Consider the following 14,340-nt stretch of genomic DNA (forward strand, 5'->3'; position numbering starts at 1 on the left):
AGAGGGGAGGGGGGTCTGGCAGAGAGGGGAGGGGAGTCTGGCAGAGAGGGGAGGGGAGTCTGGCAGAGAGGGGAGGGGAGTCTGGCAGAGAGGGGAGGGGAGTCTGGCAGAGAGGGGAGGGGGGTCTGGCAGATAGAGAGACAGGAGAGGGGGGACTGGCAGAGAGGAGGGGGGGGGTCTGGCAGAGAGGGGAGGGGGGTTTGGAAGAGAGGGGAGGGGGGTCTGGCAGAGAGGAGAGGGGGGTCTGGCAGATAGAGAGACAGGAGAGGGGGGACTGGCAGAGAGGAGGAGGGGGGGGTCTGGCAGAGAGGGGAGGGGGGTCTGGCAGAGAGGGGAGGGAGGTCTGGAAGAGAGGGGAGGGGGGTCTGGCAGAGAGGAGGGGGGGGGGTCGGGCAGAGAGGAGAGGGGGGTCTGGCAGAGAGGAGAGGGGGGTCTGGAAGGGAGGGGGGTCTGGCAGAGAGGAGATGGGGGGTCTGGTAGATAGAGAGACAGGAGAGGGGGGGTGACTGGCAGAGAGGAGGGGGGGGTCTGGCAGAGAGGGGAGGGGGGTCTGGCAGAGAGGGGAGGGGGGTCTGGCAGAGAGGGGAGGGAGGTCTGGAAGAGAGGGGAGGGGGGTCTGGCAGAGAGGAGGGGGGGTCTGGCAGAGAGGAGAGGGGGGTCGGGCAGAGAGGAGAGGGGGGTCTGGCAGAGAGGAGAGGGGGGTCTGGCAGAGAGGAGAGGGGGGGGGTCTGGCAGATAGAGAGACAGGAGAGGGGGGACTGGCAGAGAGGAGGGGGGGGGGTCTGGCAGATAGAGAGCCAGGAGAGGGGGGACTGGCAGAGAGGGGGGGGGTCTGGCAGATAAAGAGAGAGAGACAGGAGAGGGGGTCTGGCAGAGAGAGAGAGAGAGAGAGAGACAGACAGGGGAGGGGGGTCTGGCAGAGAGGGGAGGGGGGTCTGGCAGAGAGGAGAGGGGGGGTCTGGCAGAGAAGGGAGGGGAGTCTGGCAGGGAGGGGGGTCTGGCAGAGAGGAGAGGGGGGGTCTGGCAGATAGAGAGACAGGAGAGGGGGGACTGGCAGAGAGGAGAGGGGGGTCTGGCAGATAGAGAGCCAGGAGAGGGGGGACTGGCAGAGAGGAGAGGCGGGTTTGGCAGAGAGAGAGAGAGACAGGAGAGGGGGGTCTAGCAGAGAGGAGATGGGGTCTGGCAGAGAGAGAGAGACACAGACAGGAGAGGGGGGTCTGGCAGAGAGGAGAGGGGGGACTGGCAGAGAGAGAGACAGGAGAGGGGGGTCTGGCAGAGAGGAGAGGGGGGGGGGTCTGGCAGAGAGGGGAGGGGAGTCTGGCAGAGAGGGGAGGGGGGGTCTGGCAGAGAGGGGAGGGGAGTCTGGCAGAGAGAGGAGGGGAGTCTGGCAGAGAGGGGAGGGGGGTCTGGCAGATAGAGAGACAGGAGAGGGGGGACTGGCAGAGAGGAGGGGGGGGGTCTGGCAGAGAGGGGAGGGGGGTTTGGAAGAGAGGGGAGGGGGGTCTGGCAGAGAGGAGAGGGGGGTCTGGCAGATAGAGAGACAGGAGAGGGGGGACTGGCAGAGAGGAGGAGGGGGGGGGGTCTGGCAGAGAGGGGAGGGGGGTCTGGAAGAGAGGGGAGGGGGGTCTGGCAGAGAGGAGATGGGGGGTCTGGCAGATAGAGAGACAGGAGAGGGGGGGCTGGCAGAGAGGAGGGGGGGGGTCTGGCAGAGAGGGGAGGGGGGTCTGGCAGAGAGGGGAGGGAGGTCTGGAAGAGAGGGGAGGGGGGTCTGGCAGAGAGGGGGGGGGGGTCTGGCAGAGAGGAGGGGGGGGTCTGGCAGAGAGGAGAGGGGGGTCTGGCAGAGAGGAGAAGGGGGGTCTGGCAGAGAGGAGAGGGGGGGTCTGGCAGATAGAGAGACAGGAGAGGGGGGACTGGCAGAGAGGAGGGGGGGTCTGGCAGATAGAGAGCCAGGAGAAGGGGGACTGGCAGAGAGGAGGGGGGGTCTGGCAGATAAAGAGAGAGACAGGAGAGGGGGGTCTGGCAGAGAGGAGAGGGGGTCTGGCAGAGAGAGAGAGAGAGAGAGAGAGACAGACAGGGGAGGGGGGTCTGGCAGAGAGGGGAGGGGGGTCTGGCAGAGAGGAGAGGGGGGGTCTGGCAGAGAGGGGAGGGGAGTCTGGCAGGGAGGGGGGGTCTGGCAGAGAGGAGAGGGGGGGTCTGGCAGATAGAGAGACAGGAGAGGGGGGACTGGCAGAGAGGAGAGGGGGGTCTGGCAGAGAGAGAGAGACAGGAGAGGGGGGTCTAGCAGAGAGGAGATGGGGTCTAGCAGAGAGAGAGAGAGAGAGACACAGACAGGAGAGGGGGGTCTGGCAGAGAGGAGAGGGGGGACTGGCAGAGAGAGAGACAGGAGAGGGGGGTCTGGCAGAGAGGAGAGGGGGGGGCTGGCAGAGAGGGGAGGGGAGTCTGGCAGAGAGGGGAGGGGGGTCTGGCAGAGAGGAGAGGGGGGTCTGGCAGAGAAAGAGAGAGAGAGACAGGAGAGGGGGTCTAGCAGAGAGGAGATGGGTCTGGCAGAGAGAGAGAGACACAGACAGGAGAGGGGGGTCTGGCAGAGAGGAGAGGGGGGACTGGCAGAGAGAGAGACAGGAGAGGGGGGTCTGGCAGAGAGGAGAGGGGGGACTGGCAGAGAGAGAGGCAGGAGAGGGGGGTCTGGCAGAGAGGAGAGGGGGGACTGGCAGAGAGAGAGACAGGAGAGGGGGGGTCTGGCAAAGAGGAGAGGGGGGGTCTGGCAGAGAGGGGAGGGAAGTCTGGCAGAGAGGAGAGGGGGGTCTGGCAGAGAGGAGAGGGGGGTCTGGCAGAGAGGAGAGGGGGGTCTGGCAGATAGAGAGCCAGGAGAGGGGGGGGGGTCTGGCAGATAGAGAGCCCGGAAAGGGGGGGGGGTCTGTCAGATAGAAAGCCAGGAGGGGGGGGGGGTCTAGCAGATAGAGAGCCAGGAGGGGGGGGGGGGGGGGCTGACAGAGCGGATGAGAGAGATGGACAGGAGACAGAAACACAGCGTGGGTTAGGACTCCGGAGCATGCAGGGCTGTCACGATTATCCAGACACAGTGCAGCCCTGCATCCACATGTGACCAGCAGCTACGGCTTGAGACGAATTATTCAGGGACCTTCATGTTCCCCATCCGGTCCGTCCCACACATGACCTGCAGCTTACTCGGCCAATCACAGAACACCCGCTGCTGCCCTTTGCTGAGCTGGGCTCAGACTCGGAGCGCAACGATGTTTGGGCAGTGTGAACTGAACATTGATGTTTGTTGCGGCCGCGACGGCCGGAGCCAGAGATCCAGCTGGCACAGGATGATTGATGTGTGCCCGGGTTTCCGACGGGTGGAAACCCGGGCACATGTGTCCAAACCCGGACTGTCCGGGTCAAAACCGGACAGGTGGCAACCCTAGAGGAGAGGGGGGTCTGGCAGAGAGGAGAGGGGGGTCTGGCAGAGAGGAGAGGGGGGTCTGGCAGATAGAGAGCCAGGAGAGGGGGGGGGGTCTGGCAGATAGAGAGCCCGGAAAGGGGGGGGGGGGTCTGTCAGATAGAAAGCCAGGAGGGGGGGGGGGTCTAGCAGATAGAGAGCCAGGAGGGGGGGGGGGGGGCTGACAGAGCGGATGAGAGAGATGGACAGGAGACAGAAACACAGCGTGGGTTAGGACTCCGGAGCATGCAGGGCTGTCACGATTATCCAGACACAGTGCAGCCCTGCATCCACATGTGACCAGCAGCTACGGCTTGAGACGAATTATTCAGGGACCTTCATGTTCCCCATCCGGTCCGTCCCACACATGACCTGCAGCTTACTCGGCCAATCACAGAACACCCGCTGCTGCCCTTTGCTGAGCTGGGCTCAGACTCGGAGCGCAACGATGTTTGGGCAGTGTGAACTGAACATTGATGTTTGTTGCGGCCGCGACGGCCGGAGCCAGAGATCCAGCTGGCACAGGATGATTGATGTGTGCCCGGGTTTCCGACGGGTGGAAACCCGGGCACATGTGTCCAAACCCGGACTGTCCGGGTCAAAACCGGACAGGTGGCAACCCTAGCTGCTGGAGATCAATGCTATCACTCTAATCAATGTTCACACTACAAACTGCTAAGGGCCGAGGGCCACACATCCTATACCAAAGGGCCACATGCAACCTTTGGGCCACAGGTTGGGCACCAGAGATCTAGGTACTGAAGCAGGGCAGAATATATAAGTACTGGCTCCCTCCTGTAAAGTAAAATGGTTGCATTGCCTAGAACAGACACCAAGACAAATAGATAGGGCAGATCTGCCCAGTGAGTACACAGACAGCAGCAGGGGCGGACTGACAACTCATGGGGCCCCTGGGCAATAGGAGATTATGGGGCCCCCGGGCAATAGGAGAAGATTATGGGGCCCCCGGGCAATAGGAGATTATGAGACCCCCGGGCAATAGGAGAAGATTATGGGGCCCCCGGGCAATAAGAGATTATGGGACCCCCGGGCAATAGGAGATTATGGGACCCCCAGGCAATAGGAGATTATGGGACCCCCAGGCAATAGGAGATTATGGGGCCCCCAGGCAATAGGAGATTATGGGGCCACACAGTATACACACAAACACACAGACACAGTATACACACACAGAATACACATACACACACTGAAAATGTACTGGAGAGGCGGGGCAGCTATAACCTTGGGATTTTTTTAAAAACACAGATTTTTACATACTGTCCCTGGTTTTATTGAGGATGGCAACCCTGATGGGGGTTAGTGGCATGGTTAGTGGCATGGAGCCCTCGGGCAGTGCCGAGTGACCGAATGGTTAGTCCCCTGGACAGCAGTAAAACTGGCATATTGAGCAATCATACTAATTATCCCCTTAGGATCCCTCCAGCTATATCAGTTCAGTACAGTGGCAGCTGGTGCTCTATTTTTTTTTTTTGGGGGGGGGGCAGCAAACAAACCACCAGAACCCCCTGGTCGCTCTGTGGGTCGATCAGTCAGTCGAAACACCAAACCCCCCTCCCGTCGTTCGCCCGTTCATCCGTCCATCAGCCCCGCACTTACCCCATACAGGCCACAGACAGCTTCAGCGGCTTCTTCCTGCGTTTCCTCCTCGGCACCCCCCCCCCTTCTCCTGGCCAATACAATCGCTTCTCCAATCTGGTCCAATCCATGCACCCAGCGACCTGGCCTGCATGTAGATTAGGGGCCGGGTGCATGGACAGTGGGGTGGCGGTGTACTGGTCCAATACACGCTTTATTCAGTAGTACCAAGCCCTGATGAACGGCGACCCTCTGAACCCTGAAATGTGATGGCTTTTTATGATACAGAAGTGTGAATAAAATAAAATCTAAGCTTTATTTGTTCTGCTTTTAGCACTTTCTTCCCTGCGCAAACCTACAGTAAGAACTTGACAGAGGCTCAAACCCTTATCTATGCTATGTTTTGTCTTTAGATATACAGCACTTTAACTTTTTTCCCAGCCCTGAGCTCTGTTAGCATGCAAAAGAAACCTTTTCTTCTCATACACCAGCGACTTGACCCGGCCCTCTGCCCTGCATAGTTGCCAGGTGTCAGTCAGTCCTGATACATTCATATTTGTACAATGCAATAAATCTTGTTGAGATTCTGGTTACCGTTTCCAAAATTTTGCTAATATTTATTGGTATTGCACAGCACTAAGGGGTGTATTGATAAAACATTCATTGGATGAATGTCACACACATTTGTACATGCTCAAATTTTCACCGCAATTTCTGTAATATAGCAAAAACTACGATCACCAGCTTCACCTAGTGGCCAAAATGTAGTATATTTTCTCATTTAGGTATTTCAGAAAACTATACTGCATTTTGGTGATGGAGCTGATGATCATAGGAATTATTAACCACTTAAAGTGAAATTAGTAATGTGCTTAAATAAAATAATAATAAAAAAAAAATTGGAGAAAATGTTTTTCTTTACTCATCTCTAAATGCCTATTGCTAGGGGGTCCCTCATAGTCTGCCTCCTTCGGGGCCTGGGCTCCTGGCGTCACTTCCCTCGGTGCAGGAAGGGAGATCGCCTCTCCCCCTCCCTCTTATCAATCATCTGGGACTAGTGACAGGTCCTAGATGATTGCGCAGCCAGTGACGGCGCGCGCATGCGCAGTGGGTGCCCTACTGTGAAGCCACAGCCAGGCGCCCACAGTTAAAATGCTGGCGCTACCGAGCGGAGAGGGGGAGGGGACGAGCGGGGCTTCAAACCCCCACAACGCTGGACCCTGGGACAGGTAAGTGTCCGATTATTAAAAGTCAGCAGCTGCAGTATTTGTAGCTGCTGACCTTTAATTTTATTTTATTTTTTTAAGTGGGAACCCCACTTTAAGGACCGAGCCTCTTTTTGAGATGTGGTGTTTACAATTTAAAAACATTTATTTTTTTTGCTAGAAAATTACTTAGAACCCCCAAACATTATACTTTTTTTTTTTTTTCCATAACACCCCTAGAGAATAAAATGGTGGTCGTTGCAATACTTTCTGTCACACTGTATTTGCGCAGCGGTCTTACAAGCTTTGGGGAAAAAATAAGATAACTGTAAAGTGGGTCCAATTTTTTTTTTTTTATATTGTGAAAGATAATGTTACGCCGAGTAAATTGATGCCCAACATGTCACGCTTCAAAATTGCTCCCGATCGTGGAATGGAGACAAACTTTTACCTTTAAAAATCTCCATAGGCAATAAAAAAAATTCTACAGGTTGCATGTTTTAAGCTACAGAGGAGGTCTAGGGCTAGAAGTATTGCTCTCGCTCTACCGATCGCGGCGATACCTCACATGTGTGGTTTGAACACCGTTTTCATATGCGCTATTGCAAAATGACGGCAACAGCGCGGACCCACATTTCCGGGACTACGTCTATTGACGTCTATTGACGTCGTCCCGGATACGAGCGGCCTGCGCGCCCCCTGAGGGGCGCGCGCGGCGCGCTCTGTGATCGGCGAGTCCGTGAGACTCGCCTGATCACCGATCCGTGTAAGGGGTCGATCCCGACCCCTTATCACGTGATCAGCTGTCAGCCAATGACAGCTGATCATGTGATAAAACGGAGCCGGTAATCGGCTAGTATTCCTCCTCGCGCTGACAGCGCGAGGAGAAAAAAAAAAAGCCGATCGCCGGCGGCCGTGTTCGGGACATCAGTCCCGATCACGGCCAGCAATTTAAGCGGACACCTGCCCCCTGCCAGTGCCCACCTGCCACCCGCAGTGCCATCCTGAAATAAAGTAAGTGCCCCCCTGTCAGTGCCACCCAGCAGTGCCCACAGTGCCACCCACAGTGCCACCCAGCAGTGCCACCCACAGTGCCACCCAAAATCTGCCTCAAAGGTGCTGCACCCCAGTGCCGCCCATCAGTGCCCAGCAGTGCCGCCCATCAGTGCCCAGCAGTGCCGCCCATCAGTGCCCAGCAGTGCCACCTATCAGAGCCACCTATCAGTGCCACCTATCAGTGCCCATCAGTCCCATCTATCTGTGGTACCTATCAGTGCCCATCCGTGCCACCCATCCGTGCCACTTATCCGTGCCACCCATCCGTGCCATCTTATCTGTGCCCATCTTTGCCCATCAGTGCCGCCTTATCTGTGCCCATCGGTGCCGCCTTATCTGTGCCTATTAGTGCCGCCTTAACTATGCCTATCAGTGCCCACCAATGCAGCCCATCAGTGCCCACCAATGCAGCCCATCAGTGCCCACCAATGCAGCCCATCAGTGCCCACCAATGCAGCCCATCAGTGCCCACCAATGCAGCCTATCAGTGCCGCCTAATCAGCGCACTTCAATGAAGGAGAAAAATGACCCGTTTGCAAAATTTTATAACAAACTATTAAAACATGATTTTTTTTTTTTGCATCTTTTTTTGTTTGTTTAGCAAAAAATAAAACTCCGAGCTGTAACTAAATACCACCAAAAGAAAGCTCTATTTGTGGGAAAAAAATGATAAAAATTTCATTTGGGTACAGTGTTGTATGACCGCGTAATTGTCACTCAAAGTGCATCAGCGCTGAAAGCTGAAAATTGGTCTGGGACTGAGGGGGGTTTAAGTGCCCAGTAAGCAAGTGGTTAAAGTGACTAAAGGTTGTTTTTTTTTTTACCTTAATGCATTCCCTGTGTTACTAAACCTACAACAGTAAAATCATGCAGTAAAGCATGTTTGTTATACTCCCTGTGGAACCTAAGGGGTCAATCCTCTGCATTGTGTAAAAAGGCTGATCCTGTCACTTCTGTTCCTCTCCTTCTTCCACTACCCCCAATCCATCTCCCAATAGAACAGAGCCTTTGGGACACTCTGCACATGCTTAATTTGGTCTATATTGCTAGAGAGTTTTTTTTTTCTTTCTTGTGAGAGTTCATGTGACCGGCACACAGCCAATCAGGACTGTCCAGACAGAGGGGTCAGGGGTCCTGCAGCCTTATAGGGCAAGCAGAGGAGAATGAAAATTCCTCCTACAAGCTTTAACCAGACACTGATGACCAGACTCCCCCACCCTTGGGTGCCAGGATGGGGAAGGGGGGCAGTAAAATCTGAATCCCCAGCCACATACTCCCCCAGGGTGAACTGGCTTTGGATTAGTGAAGCACCTTAAAGCGAGGTAAACCTATACTGTTATTATTACTATGTTAGGATTTCTATTATCTTCATTTATTAGCAGGTGAATGCGACCCTCCATGCATTCACATACATTGAATCCAGACTTTAACCACTTGCCACCCGCCATATTAGCAAAATGACGGTGGCAAAGTGGTTTCAATATCCTGACTGGGAGTCATATGATGTCCTCAGGATATTAAGCCGATGCGCGCCCCCGGGCGATCGCGGCGAGAGTTGTTGCCGTGTGTCACTCTGACACCCCGCAACATTGATTTCTGACGGAGACTCTTTACCACGTGATCAGCCGTGTCCAATCACGGCTGATCACAATGTAAATAGGAAGAGCCGGTGATCGGCTTTTCCTCACTTGCGTCTGACAGACGCGAGTAGAGGAGAGCCGATCAGCTGCTCTCCTGACAGGGGGGGGGTCTATGCTGATTGTTTATCAGCACAGACCCCACCTCGGATCCCGCCCAAGACCACCATAATGCCGCCCAGGACCACCAGGGATGCCTCCACACTGGACCACCAGGCATGCCCCCCCCCCAGACCCCCAGGGAAATGCACATCTGTGCCCAGGCAGCTGCCAATCAGTGCCCACTGACAATGCTTACCACTGCCAATGCCACCAGGGATGCCCATCAGTGCCTCATATCAGTGCCATGTATCAGTGCCATGTATCAATGCCCATCAGTGCCCAGCAGTGCCGCCTATCAGTGCCACCCATAAGTACCCATCTTTTCATCCTTTCAGTGCCCATCAGTGTCGCCTATCAGTGCCCACCAGTGCCCACCTGTGCCACCCATGAGTGCCCACCAGTGCCGCCTATCAGTGCCGCCTACCAGCGCAGCTTATCGGTGCCCAATGTCTGTGCCTGTCAGTGCCAGCTCATTGGTACTACCTCATCGGGGCCACCTTATCGGTACCCATCAGTGCCACCTTATCAGTGCCTATCAGTGAAAGAGAAAACATACTTATTTACAAAATTTTATAACAGATACAAAACCAAAACTTTTATTTTTTTTTCAAACTTTTCGGTGTTTTATTTTTATTTGTTTAGCAAAAAATTAAAATCCCAGAGGTGATCAAATACCACCAAAAAAATCTCTATTTGTGGGAACGAAATGATAAAAATTTAGTTTGGGTACAGTGTAGCATGGGCAGGAAGGTGTATAAGTGCCTGCTGGTATTGAAGTGGTTAAAGTGGGGTACCCCCTAAAAAAAAAAAAAATTAAAAGTCAGCAGCTACAAATACTGCAGCTGCTGACTTTTAATAATCGGACACTTACCTGTCCCAGGGTCCAGCGATGCGGGGGAACAAAGCCCCCCCCCCCTCGTTCCCCACTTCGCTCGTGGCGCCGTCATGCGTACTGTGGGCACCCGGCTGTGGCTTCACAGCCGGGCACCCGCTGCGCATGCGCGAGCAGCGCAGGGCGCCGTGATACGCCTTACAGTCACCTTGGAACACGTGACAGGTCCCAGGTGAATGTGCGGCGCGAGGGAAAGTGATGTCACCAGCCCAGGCAAGGAAGAAGGCAGACCACGTGGGACCCCCTAGCAACAGGTATTTAGAGGTGAGTAAAAAAATTTATTTTTTTGCCTATTATTATTATTATTATTTTTTAGGAATTTTAACCACTTGCCGCCCGCCCTATAACAAATTGACGGTGGCAAAGTGGTTGCATAATCCTGATCGGATTTCATATGACGTGATCAGGATTATGAGCCGCTGCGCGCCCCCGGGAGCGCATCGCGGCGATCCGACGGAGACTCTTTACCACTAGTGATGGACGAACTTCCGACGGGACGTTTCGCGAACGCGAAACGCGAACGGACACAAACGTTCGCGAAAACGACCGTTCGCCGCGGGCTCCATTGACTTCAATGGGAGGCGAATTTCGCAAACCTTTAGGTCGAATTTGCGGCCACGGGGTAATTATTAGGGGGTAGCACGTAGTCCCACCACCTGGACAATAGCATAATACATGTATGAGGTGAATTTGGGATCGATAACTACAAGCATTTTTTTTTTATTTGGGAAATTGTTCTGACAATTCAGGACTATGGAGCTAATGAAGGCAATGGAGGAGAGGGAAGGTCAGGGACCAGGGTAGGCAAACAAGAGGGTGCAGGAGATACAGAGCACTGACAGCAGCACCGTAATACAGAGCACTGACATCAGCACCGTGACATACAGCGCTGACAGCAGCTCCGTGACATACAGCGCTGACAGCAGCTCCGTGACATACAGCGCTGACAGCAGCTCCGTGACATACAGCGCTGACAGCAGCTCCGTGACATACAGCGCTGACAGCAGCTCCGTGACATACAGCGCTGACAGCAGCACCGTGACATACAGCGCTGACAGCAGCTCCGTGACATACAGCGCTGACAGCAGCTCCGTGACATACAGCGCTGACAGCAGCTCCGTGACATACAGCACTGACAGCAGCTCCGTGACATACAGCGCTGACAGCAGCTCCGTGACATACAGCGCTGACAGCAGCACCGTGACATACAGCGCTGACAGCAGCTCCGTGACATACAGCGCTGACAGCAGCTCCGTGACATACAGCGCTGACAGCAGCTCCGTGACATACAGCACTGACAGCAGCTCCGTGACATACAGCGCTGACAGCAGCTCCGTGACATACAGCGCTGACAGCAGCACCGTGACATACAGCGCTGACAGCAGCTCCGTGACATACAGCGCTGACAGCAGCTCCGTGACATACAGCGCTGACAGCAGCTCCGTGACATACAGCGCTGACAGCAGCTCCGTGACATACAGCGCTGACAGCAGCTCCGTGACATACAGCGCTGACAGCAGCTCCGTGACATACAGCGCTGACAGCAGCTCCGTGACATACAGCGCTGACAGCAGCACCGTAAGCAGCCCCAGGAGGAAGTCAGCACAGCACAGGGATGGTGTGATCCCCTCATAATAAGAACCCCCAGGAGGAAGTCAGCACAGCACAGGGATGGTGGGAGCCCCTCATAATAAGAACACCCAGGAGGAAGTCAGCACAGCACAGGGATGGTGGGAACCCCTCATAATAAGCAGCCCCAGTAGAAATATGACACCGCTCAACCTCTTCAAAGAGGAGGGTAGGGGCATATAGTACGGTGTGCTTTTTTGGGTCAGGGAAGTGAGCCAAATGAATTAAGAAGGTCTGTGTGCTTGATTCCAAAAATTGTTTATAGACATATACATGGTCTACTGATCACATGTGTTGAATTCCTCCGAGATCCATGCCTCATTCATTTTTAGAAATGTGAGGTAGTTAACACTGTCGTGAGCTAGGCGAGTACGCTTATCGGTCACAATCCCCCCTGCTGCGCTGAACGTCCTTTCGGACAGGACACTGGATGAGGGGCAAGCCAACAGTTCGATTGCAAATTGGGCAAGCTCTGGCCAGAGGTCAAGCCTGCCCACCCAGTAGTCTAGGGGTTCATCACTCCTCAGAGCGTCCACATCGGCCGTTAACCCAATGTAGTCGGACACCTGACGGTCTAGGCGTTCCCTGATGCTGGATCCGGATGACACCTGTCGATGGGTCGGCTGAAAGAATGACCTCATATCCGAAGTCACCAACACATCTTCAAACCGGCCTCTTCTTGCAGGCGCTGTTGGATTGGTACCCGCAAATCCTTCTCTGGGAGTGGGAATTGCTCCTCTGCCAGCGCACGCAAAAGCAGAATGCAGCATTTCTCGAAGCAAGGCCTGGAAGTGCTGCATTCTGACAGCCCTCTGCGACGGCGGTAACATTTCCGCCATTTTGTGTTTGTACCGGGGATCTAAGTACGTTGCCACCCAGTACTGGTCCTTGACCCTCATGCTTTTTATACGGGGGTCCCTATTAAAACACTGGAGCATGAAGGCCCCCATTTGCACTCAAGCGGAAGGTATGTGGTGGTGGTGGTGTTGTTGGTGGTAGTGTCTTTGGGGGTGCACATAGCAGAGAGTGAAGAAGAGGGTGCAGATCGAGAGGATGAGGAGGGTGCAGAAGAATAAGGCTGAGTGAGCCACTCAACCAAGTCTGGTGCGTCCTTTAAAGTAATTGAACGCACCTTCTGCAACTTCCCACTTTGGCTCAAGGCTGTTGCTCCTGCCCTACCCCTACCACCCCTGCGGAAGGGCCTGCCTCTTCCTCTGCCTGTCATTTTTTAAATCACCCTGTGACAAAACTCTTAGTCCCTATACCGCTGAAGGACTGCTGCAGTATAGGGCAGCGGTCAGCAGTAGTGCACGTCAACCCTATGTATTGTGGACCGATAGCGGTCCTTACAGAACAGCAGACTGTACTGCACTCAGGCCTATGTACCGTAGCACCCTATACCAAGTTACCAGTCCTTATAAAAACTTTTGTGGACCAAGCAGGTTGTGTGTTAGTGTTTAGCAGACTGTGCGTCAGTCCCTATACCGCTGAAGGACTGCTGCAGTATAGGGCAGCGGTCAGCAGTAGTGCACGGCAACCCTATGTATTGTGGACCGATAGCGGTCCTTACAGAACAGCAGACTGTAACGCACTCAGGCCTATGTACCGTAGCACCCTATACCAAGTTACCAGTCCTTATAAGAACTTTTGTGGACCAAGCAGGTTGTGTGTTAGTGATTAGCAGACTGTACGTCAGTCCCTATACCAATGAAGGACTGCTGCAGTATAGGGCAGCGGTCAGCAGTAGTGCACGTCAACCCTATGTATTGTGGACCGATAGCGGTCCTTACAGAACAGCAGACTGTACTGCACTCAGGCCTATGTACCGTAGCACCCTATACCAAGTTACCAGTCCTTATAAGAACTTTTGTGGACCAAGCAGGTTGTGTATTAGTGTTTAGCAGACTGTGCGTCAGTCCCTATACCGCTGAAGGACTGCTGCAGTATAGGGCAGCGGTCAGCAGTAGTGCACGGCAACCCTATGTATTGTGGACCGATAGCAGTCCTTACAGAACAGCAGACTGTACTGCACTCAGGCCTATGTACCGTAGCACCCTATACCAAGTTACCAGTCCTTATAAGAACTTTTGTGGACCAAGCAGGTTGTGTGTTAGTGTTTAGCAGACTGTGCGTCAGTCCCTATACCGCTGAAGGACTGCTGCAGTATAGGGCAGCGGTCAGCAGTAGTGCACGTCAACCCTATGTATTGTGGACCGATAGCGGTCCTTACAGAACAGCAGACTGTAACGCACTCAGGCCTATGTACCGTAGCACCCTATACCAAGTTACCAGTCCTTATAAGAACTTTTGTGGACCAAGCAGGTTGTGTATTAGTGTTTAGCAGACTGTGCGTCAGTCCCTATACCGCTGAAGGACTGCTGCAGTATAGGGCAGCGGTCAGCAGTAGTGCACGGCAACCCTATGTATTGTGGACCGATAGCGGTCCTTACAGAACAGCAGACTGTACCGCACCCAAGCCTATGTACCGTAGCACCCTAGACAGACCAAGTTACCAGTCCTGATAAAGAGCTTTGTGGAACAAGTGAGTTGTGAATGATTAGCAGACTGCAGCAGAAGGGCAGCAGTCAAGTATAATATTCTTTCTATATTTGGAAGAAAGAATATTATACGTGTACAAGCCTATTACCGTACCACTGATACCAGTCCTGAAAAGAACCTTTGTGGAACTAATAGTAACAGCAAGTCTTTAAAATTATCCTCACTGCCTGACACACTGCTTCCTGCCTGTCCCTATACAAATTGGCAAAAAAGAGTAGG

This window comes from Lithobates pipiens, unplaced genomic scaffold (genome assembly GCF_037356315.1).
Source record: "Lithobates pipiens isolate NorthernLeopardFrog02 unplaced genomic scaffold, aLitPip1_a1.2 Scaffold_22, whole genome shotgun sequence".
In the NCBI taxonomy this organism is placed as follows: domain Eukaryota; kingdom Metazoa; phylum Chordata; class Amphibia; order Anura; family Ranidae; genus Lithobates; species Lithobates pipiens.